The sequence below is a fragment of the Rousettus aegyptiacus genome, unplaced genomic scaffold (assembly GCF_014176215.1).
Source record: "Rousettus aegyptiacus isolate mRouAeg1 unplaced genomic scaffold, mRouAeg1.p scaffold_m13_p_8, whole genome shotgun sequence".
Taxonomy (NCBI): Eukaryota; Metazoa; Chordata; class Mammalia; order Chiroptera; family Pteropodidae; genus Rousettus; species Rousettus aegyptiacus.
The window spans coordinates 19,293,056-19,309,529 of NW_023416311.1; the positions used below are offsets into that span (position 1 = coordinate 19,293,056).

Genomic DNA, 16,474 nt, shown 5'->3' on the forward strand with positions numbered 1-16,474 from the left:
CATAAAGTTTTGAGATTCTGGTGGGCAGGGGCAGAAGTCTACTCCTTGCATCCTCATATGTAAGTTCCCTTGCTTGTTAAACCTGCTACCTACCAATTTGGGGTAGTCTGCCTCTTTGGTCTCTCCTTGCCCTCTGTGTATGGGGACTGGTTTCAGATTTCACCCGGGGAACTCCCAAGGTTGAGACCGTAAATCTTCTCCTCACATCTTTCTGTATCAAGGGGTACATCTTTTCCATAGGTCCTCAGATTCTCCCTTAGGTCTCATTTACTGGGATTGAGTTAAACTACATCCCTTGACTGCATGGAATCTGAGAAAATGAGCGTTGGCCTTTTACGGGCTATGCCAGCCAGAAAGAAGGTAGCAGTGCTACTGGCCTCTGGGTAGGCTACCCACAGTATCTGGAAAATATACTGGAAGAGTAAGCTGTGGGCAAAATTCTTTTATCAAGAAACAGTTTGGATTTTGTGTAATGTCATAGGTATACAGTGGAATAGCAATGAAAAACAAATGTGACAGAGTAAACGTGCCACTTTATAGTTGGGTTTAAGTCACTTATATGAAAAGTCTGAATCAGCTCTAGGCTTTGGTGCAGTGCACAAATGAGGGAGAAGAGCTTGATTAATTTTTTTTTTTTTTTTTTTTTATTGTTGAACACCTGAGTAACAGCAAATGAAATTTGTTTCTTTGTAATTAATATTCCTCTGTGAGTGGTAGAAAAGGGGTGGGATCACTGCCGATGGAGAGCTGGACTAAAAAGTTTGGTCTGTATACACTTTATTCACAGAGGATGGGGGCGGTTAAACAATACACTCTTCAACTTTGATTCAGTGTTGAGGCAAAAAGAGAGAATTTTGAATTTGATCAAATTATGGCCATTGGGTGTTCATCTTTGCAATGCTGCCCTGTGGAGAAATAGGCGAGTTAGGAGGCTGCTTTTTACACTAAAGCAATATCAGGGATTCATATGATTGCTTGAAATTTTATTTTTATTTTAAATTGTGGTAACATACACAGAACTTAAAATTTACCTTCTTACCAAGTTTTAAGTGTACAGTCTAGTAGTATCAAGTACATACCCATTGTTGTACGACCATTACCACCATTCGTCTCCAGAACTCTTTTCATCTTGCAAAACTGGACTTCTATATCCATTAACCAACTCCATATTTCCTCTCCCCCCAGCCCCTGGCAACTACCTGGCATTCCACTGTCTGTTTCTGAGTGTCTCTATCACTGATAAGTGGAATCATAACAGTGTTTGTCTTTTTGTGATTAGTTTATTTCACTTAGCATAATGTTCTCAAGGATCATCCATGTTATAGCATATGTTAAAATTTTCTTCCTTTTGAAATTGAATAATATTCCATCACATATATTTATATTTGTACATAATTATACTTACATATGTACATTTTATTTATCCACCAATAGGCACTTCCGATGCTTCTACATTTTGGCTATTATGAATAATACTGCTACGAACATATCTCTCCAAGATCCCGTTTTCAATACTTTTGGGGTATAAATCACATGGTAATTTTATTTTTAATTATTTGATGAACACCATATTGTTTCTTATAGCAGCGGCACCATTTTACATTTTTACCAACAGTGTCCCTGGATTCCAATGTTTCCAACACTTGTTATTTTTTTTTTTTAATAACATGCATCCTAATGGATGAGGTAGTTTCTCATTGTGCTTTTGATTTGCATTTCCCTGATGATTAGTGATGTTGAGCATCTCTTTATGTGCTTGTTAGCTATTTGTATATCTTTGGATATACGTCTGTTCAAGTCTTTTGCCCACTGAAAAATTTTGGATGTACGTATGTTCAAGTCCTTTGCCATTTAAAAATTTTGTTGTTGTACTGGAGAAACGTGGTGGAGTGAGAGACATCTTCAGATCTCTCCCCCTGAAATAACAATAAGCTGAACATCTAAAACTGAACAAAAAACACCCAAACTGCACACCAGCACATCTGAGTGTGGGATCTGCACATAAGAACTACCACAGGTCAGAATCCTGGGTGTCAGGTGGTGGAGTGGGAGAAACAAAGAAGCTGCCTCTCGCAGTCGCTGGAGCTCCTTGCAGGATGAGAAGGAAGCGTGAAAGTGTGGTAACTTCCCTGAACGACCCTGCCTAGCAGCATGGCCCAGTCATCAGGGCAGAAAGCAGAGGCGAGGGACGGGGCCACAGAGAAATAATAGTTGATTTTTACGGACCGACTGTGGTTGCCAAACGGAAGCTGAGCTGCAACCCCCAGCTTCTAACTCACAGGGCTCCTCCCCCAACACCCTCGAGACAGAACACAGCAGCGCCTCAGGGGAATCTGAGCAAACACTGCTGAGACTGAAGCTACCTCTTGCAGCCTCTGGAGTTCCCTGCAGGAGAAGAGGAAGGGAAGAAGGTGATGTGACTTCCCTGAACAGGCCTGCCTGGAAATGCTGGGACTTTTAAGCAGTAGGCAGCAAGGCCCAGTCATCAGGGCAGAAAGCAGAGAAGTGGGGTGGGGCTGGAGAGAAACAACAGTCGGTTTTTACTGGCCACAGTTGAAGGCTGGGTCACAGCCCCCAACTCCAAATCCAGAGGGCCCCTTCCCCTCCCTATACGTTTCTAGACTCATCACCGAGGAGCTCCAGGGGAATCTGAGCAAATGCTACGAAACTGTTTGCTAATACAGACAGGGACAGAAACTGAGATAGCAAGTGTGATTAAATTTCTGCAAGAAAAAAAAATCAGGCTTTATATAAAGCATGGATCCAAGAGGCTTACGCGCCACCTACTGGACGCCAAAAGAAAAGCACTTTCTTTGTAGCAGGCTAAAGAGAAACCATTGTATAACAAATCTTCTTTCTGGAAAAACAACGGAATACACTTCCATTAATGCCCAGGCAGAGGCATAGTCCATTAAACACCATGAACAACCAAGATGACAAGGCATTTCAGAAAGAAAGAGAAAATCTCCAGAAAATAAGCTTACAGACATAGAAATATGCGACTTAAATGACAGAATTCAGGATGGCACTTCTGAAAAAACTCAATACGATTGAAAATAACTCATATCAACAATTCCGAGAATTGAAAAAACAACGAGATGAGCAGATCAAGGAAATTGAAACCCTCAAAAAGAACCAAATAAAACTGGAGATGAAGAACACACTGCAAGAGTTGAAAAATGAAATAGCAAGCTTGGGAAATAGAGTCAACCAAATGGAGGAAAGGATCGGTGATATCTAAAACAGAAATCTAGAAATACATCAGAAGGAAGAAGAGGGAAACCAAATAATGAAAACTAATGAAAGAGAAATATAAGAACGAGCTGATACTATCAGAAGAGGAAACTGAAGAATATTGGGCATTATCGAAGGTGAGGAAAAGGAGCAGGGACCAAAAAGCATTTTCAGACAAACGGTGGATGAGAATTTCCCAAATCTAAGGAATGAGCTAGAGCTTAGAATTTAAGAAGTCAACAGAACACCCAATTATCTCAACCCAATAAGGCCTTCACCAAGACACATTATATTAAAGTTATCAAAAATCAATGACAAAGACAGAATTCTCAGGGCAGCCAGACAGAAAATGGTAACTTATCCTCGGACTTCTCAGTGCAGACCTTACAAGCCAGAAAGGAGTGGAATCAAATATTTAAACTATTAAGTGAAAGGAACTACCAGCCTAGAATAATGTATCCAGCTAAGCTCTCCTTTAGATATGAAGGAGAAATTAAGACCTTTCCAGACATACAAAAATTGAGGACTTCTCCACTACGAGGCCTGCACTACAGGAAATACTTAAAGGGATCAACTCACCTAAAACAAAATAACAACAACAAAATATATAATTAGGAGTGAAGTGACTATCAGGCAAATAGAAGCAGAGGAGTGCAATCTTTACTAAGAATAAGGCATTATATGCTTAAATAATAAGAAGAGAATTGCGATAGCAAGATAGTAATGAACGTTCAGCATACATAGGGACAAATTGAGATAACAATGACTGAAAAAAAGAGGATTCAAAGATCCAAATTTGCAAAGGCGAAGGGAGATAAGGCATGCGCAGAAGAAAATGGACAACTGTCCCTATATAACTATTCTTTACATATTCATAATGGTAACCACACACCAAAGATTCAGAGCCGGAAGTATATAACATAAAACAGGAAGAACCAGAGGCAAGACCCACAAAAGCCAACCAAAATAAAGAAGACAGAAGCACAAGGACAAGGAAACAATGGAAACACCGACCTACCAGAAAGCAAAAGATAAAATGGCTATAAGAAGACCTTACCCACCCAGTGGGGTCACCCCCCACACAGCAACTCTTACCCTGTGGACACAGCCAATTCCCACAATTAGTCAGCCTGAGCGTAAACCTCCCCCCCCCGCCCCCCGCAAAACTGATGTACTAACACCAATAAAGGCTTACTACAACAGAAGATCACACATAACCCTCACAAGATCATGTCCAGAGCCCTTGGCATGGGGATCAGAAAGAGTGTGCCACTGGACCACACAAGACACCTTCCACATAAGGCCATCTGGACAAGGCCGAGAGATGAAACAAATATTCCTAACGCGTAAAAACAAACACAGAAAGGTCAATAATGTGAAAACAATGAAACATGCCACAAATGAAACAACAGGAGAAAACACCAGAAAATAAACTAAACGAAATGTAAGCAAGTAACCTAGCAGAGACAGAGTTCAAAATAATGATTATAAGGATGCTCAATGAACTCATGGAAAGAATGGATGAGCACAATGAGAACATCAACACAGAGATAGTAAGCATAAAAAAGGACATAGGAACCATAAAAAAGAACCAGACAGAAATGAAGAATACAATAACTGAAATCAAGAATACACTACAAGAATTCGACAGTAGATTGGATGAAGCAGATGAGCAAATCGGTGAAGTGGAAGACAAGGCAACAGAATATACCCGGTCAGAACAACAAAAAGAACAAAGATTTAAAAAATGAGGATAGTGTAAGGGACTTCTGGGACAACATGAAGCATAACAATATCCAGATCATAAGAGTACCCAAAGGAGAAGAGAGAGAGCAAGGGATTGAGAATCTATTTGAAGAAATAACGACAGAAAACTTCCCTAACCTGGCAAAAGAATTGGACACACAAGTTTAGGAAGTACAAAGAGTCTCAAACAAGAGGAATTCAATCAGACCTACACTAAGACACATCATAATTAAAATGCCAAAGGTCAAAGACAAGAAGAGAATCTTAAAAGCAGCAAGAGAAAGGCACCCCATAAGAATGCCTGCTGATTTATCAGTGGAAACTTTGCAGGCCAGAAGGAACTGGCAAGAAGTATTCAAAGTTACGGAAAACAAGAATCTACAACCACAAATACTCTACCCAGCAAGGCTTTCCATTAAAATGGAAGGTGAGATAAAGAGCTTCCCAGACAGGAAACAGCTTAAGGAATTCATCACCAACAAGCCAGTATTACGTGGTGTGTTAAAGGGACTTCTGTAAAAAGAGGAGTGGTATAAAAGAAAAAACAAATACAAATAATAGAATGGCGAATAATGTAAATGGATTAAATGCTCCAATCAAAAGACATAGGGAAGCCAAATGGGTAAGAAAACAAGGCCCATGCATATGCTGTCTACAAGAGACCCACTTCAGATCAAATGACACTCAGCCTGAAAGTAAAGGGATGGAAAAAGATATTTCATGCAAATGGAAATGGGGGGGGGGGGAAAGCCAGGGTAGCAATACTTATATCAGATAAAATAGACTTTAAAACAAAGGCTATAGGAAGAGACAAAGAAGGGCATTACATAATGATAAAGGAATCAGTAAATCAAGAGGACATAACCCTAGTAAACATATATACACCCAACATAAGAGCACCTACATACATAAAGCAATTATTGACTGACATAAAGGGAGAGATCAACAGTAATACACTCATAGTAGGAGACTTAAACACCCCATTGATACCAATGGACAGTTCTTCTAGGCAAAGAATCGGTAAGGAAACAATGGGCCTAAAAGACACACTAGACCAGATGGATTTAATAGATATTTTCAGAGCATTTTACCCCAAAGCAGCAAAATATGCATTCTTCTCAAGTGCACATGGGACATTTTCTAGGATAGATCACATGTTAGAACACAAAATAAGTCTCAGTAAAATTTAAGAAGATTTAAATCATATCAACTGTCTTCTCTGATCACCATGGCATGAAACTAGAAATCGACTACAAGAAAAAACTGGAAAATACACAAACTCATGGAAGCTAACATGCTACTACTAGACAGTGAATGGGTTATCAATGAGATCAAGGAAGAAATCAAAAGATATCTAGAGACAAATGAAAATGAAAACAATGACTCAAAATCTATGGGACACATCAAAAACAATCCTAAGAGGGAAAGTCATAGCAAGAACTTCTTGAGGCCTACCTCAAGAAACTAGAAAAAGCTCAAATAAACAATCTAACCTTACGCTTAAAAGAACTAGGAAAAGCGCTGCAAACAATGCCCAAAGTGAATAGAAGGAAGGAAATAATAAAGATCCGAGAGGAAATAAACAAAATAGAATCTAGAAAAACAGTACGAAAGATTAATGAGACAGGGGGAAAAATGGTTAGATGATAGAGGCTCTGTTCATCCCTCTAGCAACCAAATCAAAGTTGTGGCAGAAACAAGGAGCAAGCAGCAAGGAAAAATCACTTGGGATCTAGATGAACAAGCCATACAGCTAGGGAGAAATCCAATAAATCACCCTGCAATTGCAGAACGTAGGATATGGCAAGGATGTAGGGTTGCTGGGTCTCTAGTAGCTGAGTGAGACAGAGGCTGTTGCAGTGGCAGCGGTAGACGCCTCTTAAAGGGGCTGCGTCTGTGAGCGGTTTTTCGTGCTGATGGACCTGTTCGCTATGAGCACCAGTGCCAATTAGGCTGTACACAGGGGGCATCAGGGAATTACAGGGAGACATTGTTGGAGTGAGGGTCAAGGCCTTGTTCGGTAGAGAAGTGCCGGCGGTATCCATTGTTCCCTGTTGAGCACTCCTCTGTACGAGTGTGCTGGACACTGTTGCCCCATAGCTGTGATGTCATCAAACTGGATAACAGAGGTTGCTCAGCCTAGAGGATTCCCTGAAACCCCACATACCCCAACTCATGGCCCCATCGACAAGCCACAGAGAGGTATATCCTCAGCAAGTCAGGTGCTCCTTGCTGAGACTCACACTGTAGAGGCAGCTGGCCTTGGTTTCTGGTGGCCTTTTAAGGCAAGTATAAGCACAGCATCTGAGGATTGCTTGCTGAACTTTAACAGGTGACCCAAAATGGGGACAGGCTTGGGCTAAATTTGGCCTGTAGCTGAACCCCTCTCAGGACTGTACTACCGCAGACTTAAGACCGGGAGACTTAGGAGTTTTGCTTAATAGATAGAAACGAACACAGAAAGGCAGCCAAAATGGGAAGACAAAGAAGCAGAAACCATATGAGAGAGTAGAAGAGAGATCCAGATATAATGGAGTCAAGTAATCTAACAGATTCAGAGTTCAAAACACTGGTTATAAAGATACCTAATACACTTATGGGAAGTGTAGATGTATTCAGTGAGAACTTCAACAAAGAGAAAAACACATAAAAATGGAATGAGAACTTACAAAAGGGAACCAATCAGAAATGAAGAACACATTATCTGAGATGAGAAGTATATTAAATGGAATAAACAAAGGAATAAACAAAGTGAATAAAGAAAGGATCAAATGACCTATCTAGAAAATGGGAAAGCCAAGGACACTCAATCACAATGGCAAGAAAAAAAGATGACTATAAAAATAATTTAAGGAGCATATGGGACACTATTAAGGGTCTGAATATTCATCTGATTAACATACCTGAAGAAAATCAAGATGTTGAATAGCTGTTTGAAGAAATAATGATGGAAAACTTCTCTAACCTGGTGAAACCCCAAGAAGCTTAGAGAATCCCAAAAATCAGGGATCCAAAGAGGCCCACACTAAGACCCATCATAATTAAAATGCCAAAGATTAAATACAGAGAAAGAATATTAAAAGCAGTAAGAGAAAAACAGTTACTTATAAGAGAACACCCATAAGACTGGCAGCTGATTCCTCAATAGAAACTTGGCAGGACAGAAAGCTTGGTACAAAATATTCGACTTGATGAAGACCCAGGATCTACAACCAAGAATACTTTATCCAGAAAAGCCATCATTTAGAGTTGAAGGACTGATAAAGAGCTTCCCAGACAAAAATAAACTAAAGGAATTTATCACCACCGAGCCAGTATTACAGGAAATGTTGAAGAGACTTCTTTAAGAAAAAAAAAAAAAAACATGTATCAAAAACAATAAAGAATGGTAACAACTACATTCCTATCAATAAGTACCTCCAATGGAACAGAATTAAGTGCTCCAACCAAAAGACAGAGTGGCTGAAAGAATAAGAAAACAAGACCCCTACATAATCACTTCAGATTAAAAGACACACACAGGCTAAAAGGAAGAGAATGGGAAAAGATATTGATGGCCCTAGAAGGTATTTAAGTGAGACAGAGAAAAATAAACACTATATGATTTCACTTATGTGTAGAATCTAAGGAATAAAAAGAACAAACTAATGAAAAGCAGACGCAGAAATATAGTGGATTATTTGGTGATGGACAGAGGGGAGGGAGGTTTGGGACTGGGAGAATGGGATGAAGGGTTAAAGAAGTACAAATTAGTAGCTGATGGATGGTCATGAGGATGGAGAGCACGGAATAGGGAATGCAATTAGCTAGGTGGAGGGTCAGGGGAGGGAGGGAGCAATTATGGGGATCATTTTATGAACTATATAGATGTCTAACCAATATACTGTATATTTGAAACTAAATAAAATTTAAAAATTAAAAAAAAAAGATTAATGAAACCAAAAGCTATTTCTTTGACAGGATAAACAAACTGACAAACCTTAACCAAACTCATCAAGATAAAAAGAGAGAGGACTCAAATAATTAAAATCAGAAATGAAAGAAGAGAAATAACTATGAATCCCACAAAAATACAAAGGATCATAAAAAAAATACTATGAGCAATTATATGCCAACAAATTAGACAATCTGGAAGACATGGCTACATTCCTAGAAACATACACTCCCCTAAGATGGAGTCAAGAAGAAAGAGAAAATCTGAACCAACTGATTATCACCAATGAAATAGAATGAGTAATCAAAAACCTCCCAAAAAACAAAAGTCCTGGGCCAGATGGCTTCATAGGTGAATTTTACCAAACATTCAAAGAAGAATTAACACCTATTCTCAAACTATTCAAAAAATTCAAGAAGAGGAAAGGCTCCCTAACTCTTTTTATGAGGCCACCATCACCTTGATTTCAAAACCAGACAAAGACATTACAAAAAAAAAAAAAAAGAAAAGAAAAGAAAGAAAAGAAAAGAAAAGAAAACTATAGGCCAATATATCTCATAAACATTGATGCAAAAATCTTCAACAAAATATTAGCAAACTGAATTCAGCAATACATTAAAAATATCATACATCATGATCAAGTTGGATTTATTCCTGGGATGCAAGGTTGGTACAATATTCGCAAATCAATGTGATGCACCACATTAACAAATTGAAAAATAAAAACCATACGATCACATCAATAGATGCAGAAAAAGCATTAGACAAAATCCAGTATCTGTTTATGATAAAAACTCTCAGCAAAGTGAGAATAGAGGGAACATACCTAAACATAATAAAGGCCATATGTGTCAAATCTACAGCTAACATACTCAATGGGGGAAAGGCTAAAAGCATTTTCCTTAAGATCAGAACAAGACAAAGATGTCTACTTTCACCACTTCTCTTCAACATTGTATTGGAAATCTTAGCCACAGCAATAAGACGTGAAAGCAAAATGAAAGGTATTTGAATTAGAAAGGAGGAAGTAAAACGTGTTATTTGCTGGTGACATGATACTATATATAGAGAACCCTAAATATTACACCAAAAAACCATTAGACCTGATCAATGAATTCAGTAAAGTAGCAGGTTACAAAATAAATATTCAGAAGTCAGTGACATTTTTATAAACCAATGTTAAACTTTCAGAAAGAGAAATTAAGAAAACGATCAATCCCATTTACAATTGCATTGAAAACTATAAAATAACTGGGAATCAAATTAACCAAGGAGGTAAAAGACCTGTTTTCAGAAAAGTATGTCATTGAAGAAAGATATTGAAGAAGATACAAATAAATGGAAGCATATACCATGTTCATGAGTAGGAAAAATCAACATTGTTAAAATGGCCATACTACACAAAGCAATCTACAAATTCATGCAATCTCTATCAAAATAACAATGACATTTTTCAGAGAGCTAGAACATATAATCCTAAAATTTATATGTAATTATAAAAGACTCCAAATAGCCACAGCAATCTCGAGAAAGAAGAATAAAGTTGGTGGTATCACACTACCTGACATCAAACTATACTATAACACTACAGTAATTGAAACAGCATGGTACTAGCATAAAAACAGATACATTGACCAATAGAACAGAATAGAGAGCCCAGAAATAAATCTATGCCTATACACTCACTTAATAAATGACAAAGGAGGCAAGAATATACATATAATAAAGTAAAGACGGTCTCTTCAATAAATGGTTTTGGGAAAACTGGACAGATATATGCAAAATAAAAAAGAAAAGAAAAGAAACTAGACCACCTTCTTAGACTGTATACAATAGATTCAAAAAGAATTAAAGTTTTAAATGTAAGACCCGAAACCATATAACTTCTAGAAGAAAACATAGGTAGTAAACTCTCTGATATTACTAACAGGAGTTTCCTTTTGGATCTATCTCCCTGGGCAAGGAAACAAAAGAAAAACTAAACAAATGGAACTACATGAAACTAAAAATTTTTTGAACAGCAAAGGAAACAATCAACAAAACTAAAAGACAGTCATCTGATTGGGAGATGATATTGGCTAATGATACCTCTAATAAGAGATTAATATCCAAAATATATAAAGAACTCATACAGCTCAACAACAAAAAAGCAAGCAATCCAATTAAAAAATGGGCAGAAGACCTGAACAGGTACTTCTCCAAAGAGGAAATACAAATGACCAATAGACATATGAAAAGATGCTCAATCATCACAGAAATGCAAATTAAAAGAACAATGAGATATCATCTCACACCTATCAACAATGATGGCTATCATCAATAAATCAAAGAACAAGTGTTGGCAAGGATGCGGAGAAAGGGGAACCCTCATACATTGTGGGTGGGATTGCAAATTGGTACAGCCGCTACATCTAAAATAGTCTGGAGTTTTCTCAAAAAGTTTAAAATGGATATACCTTTTGACTCAGCAATTGCATTTCTGGGTATTTATCCAAAGAAAACCAAAACAAGAATTTGTAAAGATCTATGCACCCCTATGATCATGGCAACACAATTTACAATTGCCCAAGTATGGAAGCAACCTAAATGCTCATCAACAGACGATTGGATAAAGAAGTAATGGTACATATATACAATGGAATATTACTCAGCCACTAAAAAAATGAAATCCTACCATTTGCAATGACATGGATAGACCTAGAGGTTATTATGCTGAGTGAAATAAGTATGACAGAGAAAGATAAATACCATATGATTTCACTTAAATGCAAAGCTAAGAAACAAAAAGAACAAACTAATCAAAAACACAAATACAGAGGACAATCTGGTTACAGAGAGGAGGTGGGTTGGGGGACTAGGAGAATGGGGTGAAGGGTTAAAGAAGTACAAATTAGTAGTTGATTGGTGGTAACAGGGATGGGGAACAGGGAATGCAGTTAGCATTAATATATTGGCTAGGTGGAGAGCCAGAGGAGAGAAGGAGCAATTAGGGGATCGTTTATAAACTATATAGATATCTAACCAAAAACTTGAAACTAATAATAAAATTAAATTTAAAAAAAGAACCAGAAAAAAGAAATAATATATGATTATTTTAAGTTGTAAAAAAAAATTTTCTCAAAGAGTTTTGCAAATAAATCATTGTATTTATATGACTATCAATATCCATATGGATTCTGATACAGGTGTTCTAAATTGTCCAATTTAAATTTTTTATATTACAGTTTTGCTTAATTAATTACAAAATTATCATTTGTTTTGAAAACTTATGGCTTCAGGAAACTTTTCCATTTAACTTGAGATGATCTATTTTATTGGGTGACTCGGAATAACAATACCTCAGGAATAAAATGCACTTACCCATGGTTGAAAAATATTATTTTTGTTTTGAATAGTTTTATTTTTGGTGAATGTTAAAAAAAACTCAAATCATTTGTATACATAAATATACATATATTTACATATACACACACATATACACACAAACAAAAAGCCAACACGGTCCTTCAACATTTTTGGGTTAAACTCGGGCCCTGATTTTTGAATAGCCTCATTAGTGCCAAATGCCAAGAGAAAAGTCTTACTTCTCCTTGCAGCCCAAAGTGTCCTGTGCCCCCACCATCCTGTGACACCCCATCTTGTGTATGTCATGGTTGTGCCTCCAAACTTATAGTGGGAGCCCCTCTGAAGGCGGGGGTAGTTGACCAAACAGGACAGTTGTATAGCTGTGATGCTGCCACCAGCCTATGTCAGCCCATCTTGCTCCACAGTGAGTGATTTGACTCATGAACTGAGGCCCTGCACCCTCCTACACCAGAGTTCCCCCTCCTCAGCCTCCAGCCTGGACTCTCAGGTCAAATGAGGGTGTGCCTATGAGTGTGACCATGTGTATCTGCCCTTTCAGCACCCTTAGAGGACATGAACATGTCCCTGGGCCTATCCCTAGTGGCTTCAATCAACCACTCCTGGTTGTTGGTGAGTTTCCCTGGGTCACAGGAGTGTCAAGAGGGGCAAGGGGCAGAGGAGACTGGGGCTAGGGGAGAATAAGAGGGTTTGTTCTGGGGGCCCCCTTACCCGCACAGGCCTCTGCACCCAGACCTGAAGCACGACCATGCACAGAGCCTGTGGGGAGAACATATTTGCAAAAAGTTCCTGCCTCCTGTTGGGCTCCCACCAGCAGTGTCCGCTGCCCAGCCAGGCGGATTCTCCATGGAGCACATGCTGGCACTGAGAAATGAGGAGAACATGAGGCCTGGGTCTCGGCCTGCTGTGCTGAGGTGGCCTCAGCAAGCCCAAGAGGGGCTGGGAGCATGGTCTCTCTTGGCAGAAAGGCAACAGGAGCCTTAAGCTGGTTGAGATGTGAAAGTTCCGATGGGCAGAAGGGAGCCCAGTGTGCTGGCTGCAGGGATCATGAGGATCTTATGGTTGTCAACAGGTGCAGGGACATTTCTTAAACTTTAAGAGGAAGGACTTTGGGTGGTGAAAACTTGTGAGGATAATGGATCCAAGGACCCATGGGGAAGGCATTTCTGGATTATTCAGTGCTGAGCTGCCAGGACTCTCCAAAATAACTCTCTCCCATATAAAGGGAGCAAGTGATAGGGCTATGGAAAGTGCAATACACAATTTTGCCAGCACTGACATTTTCCACAGAGAATGGTGCCTGAGAATACTGCAGCAGCATCTCTCTGCATAAGTTCATCTTCTGTGTCCTCAGGCAAGGGGCTTCATTCCCTGGGCTTTAATTTACTCATTGATAAAATGGGCTAAATAATTGAGATGCTTATGAGAATTAAAAGATTTATATATATATTAAGTGCTTAGACCTCCTGCCTTGCACATAATGTGCAACAGCCATTTTGACTGATCTAGATCATGTGGACTAGGAGGAAGCTATAAACTGCCTCATCTGTGGCATCAGAGGGGATAATGTGCCCTAAGTTATGACCAGGGGCCTCTCATGGTGCTGACTGAGAACAGTACTTTGGACCAGAGAGAAGCTATGATGACAGGCATAATGCGGTTTTAGCTAAAAGTGAAGCAGCAGCAGAAACATCCCCAGAACAAATTGTGAGAGCAGAGGATACAGAGTGAACAGAATGGAGGAGAGGTGTTCAGGACTCTTGGGGGTACCATACCCTGCCTGGAATATCTGTGTAGCTGGGGTAAGAGATGTGGCATTTAAACACTAGAAGGTAAATGTCTTATAGATGTCTCTGAAACTCATGAGGTAGGATGCCTGATGGAAATGGGACACAGATTGTAAACCTGCTGCAGGCAAAGTAGGTTTGCATAGAAGTGGAAGAGATGATGTGCCAGGCAGTGCTGGGTGCCTCATTGCATCCTCACAAGATCCTAGGTGGCAAGCAGGGTGATCCCCATTCATAGATGAAAAAACAGGCTCAGAGAGGTGAGTTTCTATTGTTCGGAAGTGGCAAAGCTCAGAGCCAACTTTCCTGATTGGTTTGGTTCTTTTTCAGAAGACACTCAACTGCATCCAGATGTCTGTAGTCAGAAGACCAGTAGATGTAATAAAAGGAGAAAGAAACAGAAATGACATTGTGAGGAAACTTGTTTGGCCTGAGAGAGGGTGTGAGGGGTCATTTGGTGATACAGCTAAAAAAGTAGGCACAAGTGCAAAATGTGGTGACAAGGAATAACAGCTAACAGTTGCAGGAGATAATAGTGAAAAGGGGAACACCCGAGGGTTCCTTGGGCTACCATGTGGGTGGCTGGATTCCCTATTCGTCAAGGAAGCAGGGAGGGAAGCGATCTTCCGTTTCTTCTCCGCACCAGCTGGTTAAGTAGGTGAGATGGGGGAGGAGTTGCCACAACTCAGCATCACTCCTCAGTGCTGAGGTCACCTGATCTCCTACCACCCTGGGGCACTGATGGAGATACCAACTGGGTCCTGCACACAAGCCACAACCTTCCACATGAGTTTGGGGACAACCTGAAATGTCTTATTTATTTATGTACTATGGCATGCCTTTCCATTACAGTGTAGACTCCAGAAGAGCAGGGATGGTTTCATTTTTTAAATCTATGGTCTTATATCATATTTCCCTGGAAACAGACTCTGAGGCTCATTTGGGGATGTTCTTAGGAGCAATATCTGTAGGAATGTGAAGGAAGCAGGAGTGGACAGAGGGAGAGGATGGACTGCAAAGCCGTCAGAAAAGAGGTGTCAGCCTGGAGCTTGAAGCTTGAATTGTGACTAGATCCAGGTTGCCCGCAGGAGCAGGAGGTGTAATCATGTGCGAGAGCGCTCTTTATTGGCTAGTGTGATTCATGGGGAGGGACTCAGTTGAGAGCCATGGACAACCAATTTCCTGTAGCTGGAATGGGCACTTATATACTTATAGGGGCCAGGTCTTGATGGCACACTCCATCATCAACTGCAGGTGTGTCCTTGGGCCTGGAACAATGCCTGGCATGTGATGATGATGATGATGATAATAGCTACCCCTTATAGAGGCAGGATAGGCCCTGTCTTAAGCACTTTATGTACATTTTAATTCCTTTGATCCTTGCAACAATCCCCTGTGGTAGGCACTATTATTATCCTCATTTACAGATGGAGAAAACTGGAGCCCGGTGAAATTCCATAACTTGTCTGGACTCACCACTAGTAGATAGTGGAGCTGGGATGTGAGCTCAGGCATGTTGGCTCCAGAATGCACACTCTGAACCACTTTGCTAAATTGCCTGCCCTATACTCTATGACATCCTTAGATATGTATTCAAAAACATTTGTTGACTAAATGAATGAGGAACTCACCAGGCCCCTGTCCTCTATTTCTTTCTCCTTTTTTTCAGGCCTGTGGGGAGAGGAGAGCAACAGGGACTGTGCTGAGGGGAGAAGGGGCTGGGGCAACAGATCTGGGTCTCTTCTGTAGAGGGTACTGGAAACTGGATGGGAATTAATTCCTATGCCAGGAGTAACCCTCTGACTGTGTGGAGTAGAGAGGCTTTCTGGGCCTTAGGAGATGGCTGGGACCCACACATGTATCTTTGATTCTTCCTTATCTCTCTGCAGAGTGTCCAAATCAAGAGATGAATATTGTCCTCCTGATTAATGACTCTGGTAACATTGGCCAAAGTGACTTTAAGCAGATTTCAGAGCTCTGATGGACCAGTTTGAGGGCACCAACACCCTAGTGAAGACTGGCCCCCACTAGAAGGAAGGAGGGTCTGTTTCTGGAGAAGACAACCTTGGAGGCTGGGCTGGCATTGCTGGGGTTGCTGGCTCAGTGGACCTGTTCCACAGTAACGCTGGGACAGGGTTAAGATATGGTCCTTGTGCAGGGCTGAGTCGAGCCCCAATCCTAGTAGTTCCCCCCCCCACTGTATTTAATAGGTCCCCATATGCCATAGAAATATGGCATTTTTGCTGTTTAAAAGCATTGAAAAGATTGTTAATTTTGCTGGGAAATTTGACTGTAGGTAACTTGATCAAATAATTAATGATTCTTTATTATGTTTTTCATGCAACTTATGATTTATTTTATTATTTTATTTCCTGGAAATTAGTGTATATGTATGTACAAATCCTTAAGA

General features: G+C 39.9%; 1 pseudogene; it reads left to right on the forward strand.

Annotated features, from left to right (window-relative positions):
- Positions 1 to 342: 342 nt before the first annotated feature.
- Positions 343 to 16,474, forward strand: part of LOC107505625 — a 32,087-nt pseudogene continuing 15,955 nt past the window's right edge.